Source organism: Tympanuchus pallidicinctus, unplaced genomic scaffold (genome assembly GCF_026119805.1).
Source record: "Tympanuchus pallidicinctus isolate F22 unplaced genomic scaffold, pur_lepc_1.0 scaffold1, whole genome shotgun sequence".
Taxonomy (NCBI): domain Eukaryota; kingdom Metazoa; phylum Chordata; class Aves; order Galliformes; family Phasianidae; genus Tympanuchus; species Tympanuchus pallidicinctus.
The window spans coordinates 51,165,736-51,178,909 of NW_026294618.1; the positions used below are offsets into that span (position 1 = coordinate 51,165,736).

The 13,174-nt window shown below is 62.0% G+C and overlaps 1 long non-coding RNA gene across 7 annotated transcripts; it reads left to right on the top strand.

The window, feature by feature from the left end:
* Window positions 1–201: 201 nt before the first annotated feature.
* On the top strand, window positions 202–12,502 carry LOC128081686 (uncharacterized). Of its 7 annotated transcripts, none has more exons than XR_008207370.1 (8): window positions 202–312; window positions 1,216–3,141; window positions 3,327–4,196; window positions 5,772–6,322; window positions 6,508–7,914; window positions 8,100–10,020; window positions 10,206–12,124; window positions 12,310–12,502. It is a non-coding gene; the product is annotated as an uncharacterized LOC128081686 (long non-coding RNA). The 7 variants fall into 7 exon arrangements; XR_008207380.1 differs by having other exon boundaries at window positions 8,100–9,483; window positions 11,574–12,124; XR_008207373.1 differs by lacking the exon at window positions 10,206–12,124.
* The last annotated feature ends 672 nt before the right edge of the window (window positions 12,503–13,174 follow it).

Below are 13,174 nucleotides of genomic sequence, written 5' to 3' on the forward strand. Positions count from 1 at the left end.
GGACAGCAACGCCTGCGAGCTGCCTGTGACCTTCAGGTGACCCCGGCCGTGGCCTTCAGGTGACCCCGCCCAGTCACCTTCAGCTGGAAAGGGCGGGAAGGATGAGGTGAGGAAAAAAAGCGGCGGGAAGGGAAAACGGCGGGAAGAGAGAGCGGCGTTCTGAGCTCCTATTGGCTGCCGGGCGGCAGGGAAACCTATATAAGGCGGACGGGCGGGAAGGTGAGCAACAGGTGTTTACCTCAGAGCACGAGAAGAAGCGGAGCGCTGCGAGGGAAGGACAGAAGGCGGAATCCAAGCAGCATCGGGACCGAGGTGCGGAGCGGCGGGGTCGAGCAGAGGGGCGGCCGGGAGAGATTGAGGCGGGCGTCGGGCAGGATGTGCTGGGAACGACGGATGACTAAAGAGTCGAAGCGGGGCAACGAGGGGGAAGAGCAGGGCCAGGGGTTGCGGGGATTGTGGTGGTCCGGCCGGAGCGCGGCTCCGACGGCGCGGGAGTTGGGGAGGGGGAATCCGGCAGGAGCGTAGCTCCGACGGCGCGGAGGGTTGTGTCGGGTGGGAGGGGTCCGGCCGGAGCGCGGCTCCGACGGCGCTGGGGTTGTGTGGGGTGGGAGGGGTCCGGCCGGAGTGCGGCTCCGACGGCGCTGAGGGTGGGAGGGGTTCGGCCGGAGCGAGGATCCGACGGCGGGGGGGGGGGGCGGGGTCTGGCCGGAGCACTGCCTTGGTGGTAGATGCTGAGAGACGGCAGTAATCAGCCTGAATAAAGAATTTTTTCTCAAATGGGTCGTTGTCCTTCAGGAAGTTTGTATCTTTTTATCACGTTGCATTGGTTGGAACTGGGGGGGGTAACGTGAGTGAGACACTAAGGATAAAAAGGAGGAAGCCCTAGAGTACTGTTGCACTGTTCACGTAAGTGAATGTGATGTGAAACCTATGATAGGAAGGAAAGGTAGGTTGCTCTGAGAACCTAGGCTACCGAGTGATTCTGTATCCTACCTTGACAATGTTCATGGCCTGAAGTGCTAGTCTCTGTCAATCACCAACTTGAGAAGCCATGCCTCTGCACAATGAGGGCCCATTTCCCCATTTGCCTACAATTGACCTCACGATTGCTCCATACCTTTAATTTAGCCAGCAGTGATACCTTCTGCTCAAAGTAATTTTGGCTGGATTGGGCTGGGGAGGAGGGAATACAAGTCAAATGGAGCCCTGCCTCAGGTTTCAGGATCTGCTGCCGAAGATGGAAGAAGCGGTGTGGAGAACCGGGAGGCAGGAGCGAAGATGAAGAGGAAGCAGAAGCCTGCAGATGCGGGGGGGAAGGAGAGAGGCACCCTGGGCAAAGCATCTCCCTGCTAGCAGGGGCATAGTCAAATTGGAGTTGAGCGTTGCCGGCACCTTGGGTGACCAGGCCGGCTTTGTGCTGGGCGACCTCCCTGTAAGCAGGGCTCCGGTCTTTGCTGTAGTTGTAGTTGGCCTTTTGCCTTCTTGCTCCTTTGGCTGCCTGGGGAGCGTGGCCCCCTGTACGGAGGGCGAGAGCCACCTCTCCGCACCCGAGTGGGAAATGGAGCTCGCTGGACCCCAGGGCCGCCCTGTAAGCAGGGTAGTGCCTTTCCCTGCCCCTCCTCCTCCGGCCCCTCAGTGCTGTTGCCTGCTGGTGGCCTGTTGATGCGCCAGCCCTGTACTCGGGGTGCGTGTCGTGGCGTTTGGCCTTTGTCCTTTCTCAAGTAGCCCCTTGTCACGTTGAGGTCTGTGGCCTCCGTGCTGCCCGGGGATGGGTCCCAGGCTCTTGCCTGTTGCTCGTAGGTGTGGGTTTATTCCCAGGGCTTGGCTGCGCTGCGTTGTCCTTCCCTTCTGGAAAGTTGCATCTGTGTGTGTGTTCCCCTTCCTTTCCTTGTTTGTGTTTGTGGAGTGACTGAGCACGTGTGCTTTCCCTTTAGGCCTCCTCAAAGATTGCTGCAGCTTAGCTGTGACTTCCCAGGGGGGAATGGAGGACTTTGGTGCATGCCGCATGAGGGGTGTTCCCTCTCACCTTAGTCCTGCGAGCGCAGCGGATGTCCTGTGTGTCCTGTCTCCTTTATGCTTAGTAGAGATCTGAGCCACGTGGTAGTTGTGTGGCCAAGGCCACCCTGTATCCAGGGCTTGGGCCTGTCCTTGCATGGCCGCCTGTTCTGCTGGCGGCGTGACAGCCCTGTACTCGGGGTGCATGTCACAAGCCCTCTGTTCCCCTGAGCAGCCCGTCCCCTGTACCCCTATGCTCCCTGTAATCAGGGCTGGGGAGGCTGCAGCGCTGCAGCCGGCTGCTTTAGCCATCCAGCTGGTGGGAGTGACCCCTCCCTGTCCCGTCAGAGGGTGCAGGTTGAGGTGCTGATTGTGTGTGGGGTGACCTCCCCGCTCGGTGGGTTGAGGTTGCTCTCTGGGCTCCCAAAGATGTGCTGATGTTGTGCTGCCGGGCGGGCCAGCCTGTAACTCAGGCATTGGCGGGAGCCACGTGCTCCGTGGGGCTTCTTGGAGATAGATGGTGAGGCGTGGGGCGCCGTCCTGTCGGCAGGGCCGTGCGTGCCCCCTGTGCTTGGTGAGCTGTGTTCTGAGAGAGAGAGACCCCCTGTAGTCAGGCGGGAATGTGGCCCCGGCCTTTCAGAGGCACGGGGCCGCGAGATGTGGGGCTGGGCTTGCGCCCTCCCTGGACTTGGGGCTGGCATCCCGACCGCGGCCTTTGGCCGTGTTGCCCCGCTGCCTGGCGGCTCAGAGTTGCTCCTGCTGCTGGGGGGGAAACCGAGCTCTGTGGCTCCAGGGGTGTTGTCTGCCCGCCTGTAGTCAGGGTCTGGGCGTGCGAGCCTCTATGCTCTGCTGGCAGCCCGTGTGGGGTGACCGCCCTGTTAGCGGGCGGCGGGTCAAAGCGCCCCCGACTGGGAGAGAAGGAGCCTCCCGCGGCCTTAGGGATGGGGCTGCCCTGTAACTCAGGGAGCGGCTGTGCCCCGCAGTCCCAGGCCCTTTGCCATGGAGACAGCGGCTGAGGGTCCCCTGTAAGCAGGGAAGCAGACTCCTTTGCCGCTGCTTTTAGTGTGCCCAGCTGCATTTGCCCAGTCTGCCCGCCTCTGCGATCCCCTGCAGCGCCGGCTGGAGCCTCTACCGTGCGCCCTTGAGGTGAGAAAAGCTGCTCGGAGTAGATTTTGCTGCAACGGGCCGGGGAGGAGGGGGGGCATGCAGGATCTTCCTGGTTGGCTGCGTGGCTGTGTGCCGCGTTCCTTTGGGGCGCTGGGCTTCCCGCTTCCTTCAGGTGGAGGCTTTGCTGCTGCTGCGGTCTAATGGTGTCGTGCCTCTTGTTTCAGGATCTGCTGCCGAAGATGGAAGAAGCGGTGTGGAGAACCGGGAGGCAGGAGCGAAGATGAAGAGGAAGCAGAAGCCTGCAGATGCGGGGGGGAAGGAGAGAGGCACCCTGGGCAAAGCATCTCCCTGCTAGCAGGGGCATAGTCAAATTGGAGTTGAGCGTTGCCGGCACCTTGGGTGACCAGGCCGGCTTTGTGCTGGGCGACCTCCCTGTAAGCAGGGCTCCGGTCTTTGCTGTAGTTGTAGTTGGCCTTTTGCCTTCTTGCTCCTTTGGCTGCCTGGGGAGCGTGGCCCCCTGTACGGAGGGCGAGAGCCACCTCTCCGCACCCGAGTGGGAAATGGAGCTCGCTGGACCCCAGGGCCGCCCTGTAAGCAGGGTAGTGCCTTTCCCTGCCCCTCCTCCTCCGGCCCCTCAGTGCTGTTGCCTGCTGGTGGCCTGTTGATGTGCCAGCCCTGTACTTGTATGTCTGTCAATTGGCATGGAGCCCTCTGTCCCCCAAGCGGCCTACTGCCCCTATGCTCCCTGTAATCAGGGCTGGGGAGGCTGCTGCGCTGCAGCCGGCTGCTTTAGCCATCCAGCTGGTGGGAGTGACCCCTCCCTGTCCCGTCAGAGGGTGCAGGTTGAGGTGCTGATTGTGTGTGGGGTGACCTCCCCGCTCGGTGGGTTGAGGTTGCTCTCTGGGCTCCCAAAGATGTGCTGATGTTGTGCTGCCGGGCGGGCCAGCCTGTAACTCAGGCATTGGCGGGAGCCACGTGCTCCGTGGGGCTTCTTGGAGATAGATGGTGAGGCGTGGGGCGCCGTCCTGTCGGCAGGGCCGTGCGTGCCCCCTGTGCTTGGTGAGCTGTGTTCTGAGAGAGAGAGACCCCCTGTAGTCAGGCGGGAATGTGGCCCCGGCCTTTCAGAGGCACGGGGCCGCGAGATGTGGGGCTGGGCTTGCGCCCTCCCTGGACTTGGGGCTGGCATCCCGACCGCGGCCTTTGGCCGTGTTGCCCCGCTGCCTGGCGGCTCAGAGTTGCTCCTGCTGCTGGGGGGGAAACCGAGCTCTGTGGCTCCAGGGGTGTTGTCTGCCCGCCTGTAGTCAGGGTCTGGGCGTGCGAGCCTCTATGCTCTGCTGGCAGCCCGTGTGGGGTGACCGCCCTGTTAGCGGGCGGCGGGTCAAAGCGCCCCCGACTGGGAGAGGAGCCTCCCGCGGCCTTAGGGATGGGGCTGCCCTGTAACTCAGGGAGCGGCTGTGCCCCGCAGTCCCAGGCCCTTTGCCATGGAGACAGCGGCTGAGGGTCCCCTGTAAGCAGGGAAGCAGACTCCTTTGCCGCTGCTTTTAGTGTGCCCAGCTGCATTTGCCCAGTCTGCCCGCCTCTGCGATCCCCTGCAGCGCCGGCTGGAGCCTCCACCGTGCACCCCTGAGGTGAGAAAAGCTGCTCGGAGTAGATTTTGCTGCAACGGGCCGGGGAGGAGGGGGGGCATGCAGGATCTTCCTGGTTGGCTGCGTGGCTGTGTGCCGCGTTCCTTTGGGGCGCTGGGCTTCCCGCTTCCTTCAGGTGGAGGCTTTGCTGCTGCTGCGGTCTAATGGTGTCGTGCCTCGTGTTTCAGGATCTGCTGCCGAAGATGGAAGAAGCGGTGTGGAGAACCGGGAGGCAGGAGCGAAGATGAAGAGGAAGCAGAAGCCTGCAGATGCGGGGGGGAAGGAGAGAGGCACCCTGGGCAAAGCATCTCCCTGCTAGCAGGGGCATAGTCAAATTGGAGTTGAGCGTTGCCGGCACCTTGGGTGACCAGGCCGGCTTTGTGCTGGGCGACCTCCCTGTAAGCAGGGCTCCAGTCTTTGCTGTAGTTGTAGTTGGCCTTTTGCCTTCTTGCTCCTTTGGCTGCCTGGGGAGCGTGGCCCCCTGTACGGAGGGCGAGAGCCACCTCTCCGCACCCGAGTGGGAAATGGAGCTCGCTGGACCCCAGGGCCGCCCTGTAAGCAGGGTAGTGCCTTTCCCTGCCCCTCCTCCTCCGGCCCCTCAGTGCTGTTGCCTGCTGGTGGCCTGTTGATGTGCCAGCCCTGTACTTGTATGTCTGTCAATTGGCATGGAGCCCTCTGTCCCCCAAGCGGCCTACTGCCCCTATGCTCCCTGTAATCAGGGCTGGGGAGGCTGCAGCGCTGCAGCCGGCTGCTTTAGCCATCCAGCTGGTGGGGGTGACCCCTCCCTGTCCCGTCAGAGGGTGCAGGTTGAGGTGCTGATTGTGTGTGGGGTGACCTCCCCGCTCGGTGGGTTGAGGTTGCTCTCTGGGCTCCCAAAGATGTGCTGATGTTGTGCTGCCGGGCGGGCCAGCCTGTAACTCAGGCATTGGCGGGAGCCACGTGCTCCGTGGGGCTTCTTGGAGATAGATGGTGAGGCGTGGGGCGCCGTCCTGTCGGCAGGGCCGTGCGTGCCCCCTGTGCTTGGTGAGCTGTGTTCTGAGAGAGAGAGACCCCCTGTAGTCAGGCGGGAATGTGGCCCCGGCCTTTCAGAGGCACGGGGCCGCGAGATGTGGGGCTGGGCTTGCGCCCTCCCTGGACTTGGGGCTGGCATCCCGACCGCGGCCTTTGGCCGTGTTGCCCCGCTGCCTGGCGGCTCAGAGTTGCTCCTGCTGCTGGGGGGGAAACCGAGCTCTGTGGCTCCAGGGGTGTTGTCTGCCCGCCTGTAGTCAGGGTCTGGGCGTGCGAGCCTCTATGCTCTGCTGGCAGCCCGTGTGGGGTGACCGCCCTGTTAGCGGGCGGCGGGTCAAAGCGCCCCCGACTGGGAGAGAAGGAGCCTCCCGCGGCCTTAGGGATGGGGCTGCCCTGTAACTCAGGGAGCGGCTGTGCCCCGCAGTCCCAGGCCCTTTGCCATGGAGACAGCGGCTGAGGGTCCCCTGTAAGCAGGGAAGCAGACTCCTTTGCCGCTGCTTTTAGTGTGCCCAGCTGCATTTGCCCAGTCTGCCCGCCTCTGCGATCCCCTGCAGCGCCGGCTGGAGCCTCTACCGTGCGCCCTTGAGGTGAGAAAAGCTGCTCGGAGTAGATTTTGCTGCAACGGGCCGGGGAGGAGGGGGGGCATGCAGGATCTTCCTGGTTGGCTGCGTGGCTGTGTGCCGCGTTCCTTTGGGGCGCTGGGCTTCCCGCTTCCTTCAGGTGGAGGCTTTGCTGCTGCTGCGGTCTAATGGTGTCGTGCCTCGTGTTTCAGGATCTGCTGCCGAAGATGGAAGAAGCGGTGTGGAGAACCGGGAGGCAGGAGCGAAGATGAAGAGGAAGCAGAAGCCTGCAGATGCGGGGGGGAAGGAGAGAGGCACCCTGGGCAAAGCATCTCCCTGCTAGCAGGGGCATAGTCAAATTGGAGTTGAGCGTTGCCGGCACCTTGGGTGACCAGGCCGGCTTTGTGCTGGGCGACCTCCCTGTAAGCAGGGCTCCGGTCTTTGCTGTAGTTGTAGTTGGCCTTTTGCCTTCTTGCTCCTTTGGCTGCCTGGGGAGCGTGGCCCCCTGTACGGAGGGCGAGAGCCACCTCTCCGCACCCGAGTGGGAAATGGAGCTCGCTGGACCCCAGGGCCGCCCTGTAAGCAGGGTAGTGCCTTTCCCTGCCCCTCCTCCTCCGGCCCCTCAGTGCTGTTGCCTGCTGGTGGCCTGTTGATGTGCCAGCCCTGTACTTGTATGTCTGTCAATTGGCATGGAGCCCTCTGTCCCCCAAGCGGCCTACTGCCCCTATGCTCCCTGTAATCAGGGCTGGGGAGGCTGCTGCGCTGCAGCCGGCTGCTTTAGCCATCCAGCTGGTGGGAGTGACCCCTCCCTGTCCCGTCAGAGGGTGCAGGTTGAGGTGCTGATTGTGTGTGGGGTGACCTCCCCGCTCGGTGGGTTGAGGTTGCTCTCTGGGCTCCCAAAGATGTGCTGATGTTGTGCTGCCGGGCGGGCCAGCCTGTAACTCAGGCATTGGCGGGAGCCACGTGCTCCGTGGGGCTTCTTGGAGATAGATGGTGAGGCGTGGGGCGCCGTCCTGTCGGCAGGGCCGTGCGTGCCCCCTGTGCTTGGTGAGCTGTGTTCTGAGAGAGAGAGACCCCCTGTAGTCAGGCGGGAATGTGGCCCCGGCCTTTCAGAGGCACGGGGCCGCGAGATGTGGGGCTGGGCTTGCGCCCTCCCTGGACTTGGGGCTGGCATCCCGACCGCGGCCTTTGGCCGTGTTGCCCCGCTGCCTGGCGGCTCAGAGTTGCTCCTGCTGCTGGGGGGGAAACCGAGCTCTGTGGCTCCAGGGGTGTTGTCTGCCCGCCTGTAGTCAGGGTCTGGGCGTGCGAGCCTCTATGCTCTGCTGGCAGCCCGTGTGGGGTGACCGCCCTGTTAGCGGGCGGCGGGTCAAAGCGCCCCCGACTGGGAGAGAAGGAGCCTCCCGCGGCCTTAGGGATGGGGCTGCCCTGTAACTCAGGGAGCGGCTGTGCCCCGCAGTCCCAGGCCCTTTGCCATGGAGACAGCGGCTGAGGGTCCCCTGTAAGCAGGGAAGCAGACTCCTTTGCCGCTGCTTTTAGTGTGCCCAGCTGCATTTGCCCAGTCTGCCCGCCTCTGCGATCCCCTGCAGCGCCGGCTGGAGCCTCCACCGTGCACCCCTGAGGTGAGAAAAGCTGCTCGGAGTAGATTTTGCTGCAACGGGCCGGGGAGGAGGGGGGGCATGCAGGATCTTCCTGGTTGGCTGCGTGGCTGTGTGCCGCGTTCCTTTGGGGCGCTGGGCTTCCCGCTTCCTTCAGGTGGAGGCTTTGCTGCTGCTGCGGTCTAATGGTGTCGTGCCTCGTGTTTCAGGATCTGCTGCCGAAGATGGAAGGAGCGGTGTGGAGAACCGGGAGGCAGGAGCGAAGATGAAGAGGAAGCAGAAGCCTGCAGATGCGGGGGGGAAGGAGAGAGGCACCCTGGGCAAAGCATCTCCCTGCTAGCAGGGGCATAGTCAAATTGGAGTTGAGCGTTGCCGGCACCTTGGGTGACCAGGCCGGCTTTGTGCTGGGCGACCTCCCTGTAAGCAGGGCTCCGGTCTTTGCTGTAGTTGTAGTTGGCCTTTTGCCTTCTTGCTCCTTTGGCTGCCTGGGGAGCGTGGCCCCCTGTACGGAGGGCGAGAGCCACCTCTCCGCACCCGAGTGGGAAATGGAGCTCGCTGGACCCCAGGGCCGCCCTGTAAGCAGGGTAGTGCCTTTCCCTGCCCCTCCTCCTCCGGCCCATCAGTGCTGTTGCCTGCTGGTGGCCTGTTGATGCGCCAGCCCTGTACTCGGGGTGCGTGTCGTGGCGTTTGGCCTTTGTCCTTTCTCAAGTAGCCCCTTGTCACGTTGAGGTCTGTGGCCTCCGTGCTGCCCGGGGATGGGTCCCAGGCTCTTGCCTGTTGCTCATAGGTGTGGGTTTATTCCCAGGGCTTGGCTGCGCTGCGTTGTCCTTCCCTTCTGGAAAGTTGCATCTGTGTGTGTGTTCCCCTTCCTTTCCTTGTTTGTGTTTGTGGAGTGACTGAGCACGTGTGCTTTCCCTTTAGGCCTCCTCAAAGATTGCTGCAGCTTAGCTGTGACTTCCCAGGGGGGAATGGAGGACTTTGGTGCATGCCGCATGAGGGGTGTTCCCTCTCACCTTAGTCCTGCGAGCGCAGCGGATGTCCTGTGTGTCCTGTCTCCTTTATGCTTAGTAGAGATCTGAGCCACGTGGTAGTTGTGTGGCCAAGGCCACCCTGTATCCAGGGCTTGGGCCTGTCCTTGCATGGCCGCCTGTTCTGCTGGCGGCGTGACAGCCCTGTACTCGGGGTGCATGTCACAAGCCCTCTGTTCCCCTGAGCAGCCCGTCCCCTGTACCCCTATGCTCCCTGTAATCAGGGCTGGGGAGGCTGCAGCGCTGCAGCCGGCTGCTTTAGCCATCCAGCTGGTGGGAGTGACCCCTCCCTGTCCCGTCAGAGGGTGCAGGTTGAGGTGCTGATTGTGTGTGGGGTGACCTCCCCGCTCGGTGGGTTGAGGTTGCTCTCTGGGCTCCCAAAGATGTGCTGATGTTGTGCTGCCGGGCGGGCCAGCCTGTAACTCAGGCATTGGCGGGAGCCACGTGCTCCGTGGGGCTTCTTGGAGATAGATGGTGAGGCGTGGGGCGCCGTCCTGTCGGCAGGGCCGTGCGTGCCCCCTGTGCTTGGTGAGCTGTGTTCTGAGAGAGAGAGAGACCCCCTGTAGTCAGGCGGGAATGTGGCCCCGGCCTTTCAGAGGCACGGGGCCGCGAGATGTGGGGCTGGGCTTGCGCCCTCCCTGGACTTGGGGCTGGCATCCCGACCGCGGCCTTTGGCCGTGTTGCCCCACTGCCTGGCGGCTCAGAGTTGCTCCTGCTGCTGGGGGGGAAACCGAGCTCTGTGGCTCCAGGGGTGTTGTCTGCCCGCCTGTAGTCAGGGTCTGGGCGTGCGAGCCTCTATGCTCTGCTGGCAGCCCGTGTGGGGTGACCGCCCTGTTAGCGGGCGGCGGGTCAAAGCGCCCCCGACTGGGAGAGAAGGAGCCTCCCGCGGCCTTAGGGATGGGGCTGCCCTGTAACTCAGGGAGCGGCTGTGCCCCGCAGTCCCAGGCCCTTTGCCATGGAGACAGCGGCTGAGGGTCCCCTGTAAGCAGGGAAGCAGACTCCTTTGCCGCTGCTTTTAGTGTGCCCAGCTGCATTTGCCCAGTCTGCCCGCCTCTGCGATCCCCTGCAGCGCCGGCTGGAGCCTCCACCGTGCACCCCTGAGGTGAGAAAAGCTGCTCGGAGTAGATTTTGCTGCAACGGGCCGGGGAGGAGGGGGGGCATGCAGGATCTTCCTGGTTGGCTGCGTGGCTGTGTGCCGCGTTCCTTTGGGGCGCTGGGCTTCCCGCTTCCTTCAGGTGGAGGCTTTGCTGCTGCTGCGGTCTAATGGTGTCGTGCCTCGTGTTTCAGGATCTGCTGCCGAAGATGGAAGGAGCGGTGTGGAGAACCGGGAGGCAGGAGCGAAGATGAAGAGGAAGCAGAAGCCTGCAGATGCGGGGGGGAAGGAGAGAGGCACCCTGGGCAAAGCATCTCCCTGCTAGCAGGGGCATAGTCAAATTGGAGTTGAGCGTTGCCGGCACCTTGGGTGACCAGGCCGGCTTTGTGCTGGGCGACCTCCCTGTAAGCAGGGCTCCGGTCTTTGCTGTAGTTGTAGTTGGCCTTTTGCCTTCTTGCTCCTTTGGCTGCCTGGGGAGCGTGGCCCCCTGTACGGAGGGCGAGAGCCACCTCTCCGCACCCGAGTGGGAAATGGAGCTCGCTGGACCCCAGGGCCGCCCTGTAAGCAGGGTAGTGCCTTTCCCTGCCCCTCCTCCTCCGGCCCATCAGTGCTGTTGCCTGCTGGTGGCCTGTTGATGCGCCAGCCCTGTACTCGGGGTGCGTGTCGTGGCGTTTGGCCTTTGTCCTTTCTCAAGTAGCCCCTTGTCACGTTGAGGTCTGTGGCCTCCGTGCTGCCCGGGGATGGGTCCCAGGCTCTTGCCTGTTGCTCGTAGGTGTGGGTTTATTCCCAGGGCTTGGCTGCGCTGCGTTGTCCTTCCCTTCTGGAAAGTTGCATCTGTGTGTGTGTTCCCCTTCCTTTCCTTGTTTGTGTTTGTGGAGTGACTGAGCACGTGTGCTTTCCCTTTAGGCCTCCTCAAAGATTGCTGCAGCTTAGCTGTGACTTCCCAGGGGGGAATGGAGGACTTTGGTGCATGCCGCATGAGGGGTGTTCCCTCTCACCTTAGTCCTGCGAGCGCAGCGGATGTCCTGTGTGTCCTGTCTCCTTTATGCTTAGTAGAGATCTGAGCCACGTGGTAGTTGTGTGGCCAAGGCCACCCTGTATCCAGGGCTTGGGCCTGTCCTTGCATGGCCGCCTGTTCTGCTGGCGGCGTGACAGCCCTGTACTCGGGGTGCATGTCACAAGCCCTCTGTTCCCCTGAGCAGCCCGTCCCCTGTACCCCTATGCTCCCTGTAATCAGGGCTGGGGAGGCTGCAGCGCTGCAGCCGGCTGCTTTAGCCATCCAGCTGGTGGGAGTGACCCCTCCCTGTCCCGTCAGAGGGTGCAGGTTGAGGTGCTGATTGTGTGTGGGGTGACCTCCCCGCTCGGTGGGTTGAGGTTGCTCTCTGGGCTCCCAAAGATGTGCTGATGTTGTGCTGCCGGGCGGGCCAGCCTGTAACTCAGGCATTGGCGGGAGCCACGTGCTCCGTGGGGCTTCTTGGAGATAGATGGTGAGGCGTGGGGCGCCGTCCTGTCGGCAGGGCCGTGCGTGCCCCCTGTGCTTGGTGAGCTGTGTTCTGAGAGAGAGAGACCCCCTGTAGTCAGGCGGGAATGTGGCCCCGGCCTTTCAGAGGCACGGGGCCGCGAGATGTGGGGCTGGGCTTGCGCCCTCCCTGGACTTGGGGCTGGCATCCCGACCGCGGCCTTTGGCCGTGTTGCCCCACTGCCTGGCGGCTCAGAGTTGCTCCTGCTGCTGGGGGGGAAACCGAGCTCTGTGGCTCCAGGGGTGTTGTCTGCCCGCCTGTAGTCAGGGTCTGGGCGTGCGAGCCTCTATGCTCTGCTGGCAGCCCGTGTGGGGTGACCGCCCTGTTAGCGGGCGGCGGGTCAAAGCGCCCCCGACTGGGAGAGAAGGAGCCTCCCGCGGCCTTAGGGATGGGGCTGCCCTGTAACTCAGGGAGCGGCTGTGCCCCGCAGTCCCAGGCCCTTTGCCATGGAGACAGCGGCTGAGGGTCCCCTGTAAGCAGGGAAGCAGACTCCTTTGCCGCTGCTTTTAGTGTGCCCAGCTGCATTTGCCCAGTCTGCCCGCCTCTGCGATCCCCTGCAGCGCCGGCTGGAGCCTCCACCGTGCACCCCTGAGGTGAGAAAAGCTGCTCGGAGTAGATTTTGCTGCAACGGGCCGGGGAGGAGGGGGGGCATGCAGGATCTTCCTGGTTGGCTGCGTGGCTGTGTGCCGCGTTCCTTTGGGGCGCTGGGCTTCCCGCTTCCTTCAGGTGGAGGCTTTGCTGCTGCTGCGGTCTAATGGTGTCGTGCCTCGTGTTTCAGGATCTGCTGCCGAAGATGGAAGGAGCGGTGTGGAGAACCGGGAGGCAGGATTGAGCAAGAAGTGGAAGCTTTTTACTGTCTTATTTCATGTGATTCTTTGGTGTTTTGTACCTGCTGTATGTAGTTGTATGTGGTACTTGATTTCTTCTTATTGCTTGCATTTTGTCCTAAGAATAAAATTTTTGTGCTTGTTCATGTGGTTTCTTGTTCTCATCTTTGAATCTTTTAAGCTTTCACTGGAGCTGTCAGGTTCTTTATTTGAGGTACGGACTCTATCCAACAAGATATTGTAGTGGCGGATTTAGCTCACCTCTCCCAGCCTTGGTTAAAGGGTGAGCTGAGTTTTGTAGCCTTCTTCAGTTCAATCTCTGCCTCGTTATTATGTTGGGGTAGGGGGGTTCTTTTGGTGCTGTCTGATTCTGCCCCATCCTGTAAGCGCTGCTGTGCTCTTGACAGTAGTAGGGTTGATCTTTTGCTCCCCTCTTCTAGGCACTTACATGCACGCGTTCATTTTTTAGGCTTTGACCTGGCAAATCCCCTGCAGGCCTATAATTGAATTGTAGTGTTCTGTTAAGTAGCATGAAGCCTTTAGTTTCTTACTGGTTTAATTGTGTTACTGTTGGTTTCTTTCCTCCACCCCTATGGAAAATCCTTCAAACTTTATTTGATGTGTAGCAGATGTAGCAGAGCTGATGTAGCAGAGCTCTTCCCTTATTCTTGCCTATGTCCAGTGTCATGCCAGCTCAGGGCTGTTTTTTAGCCAAAGAAGTTTGGCTCATTTCCTAGAATACTTGTGCTGGACTTGCCTCCAGTTGTTTTTTCAGAGGTGTCATCCAATTGCTCTATCTTTTTTGAGGTTTAAGGG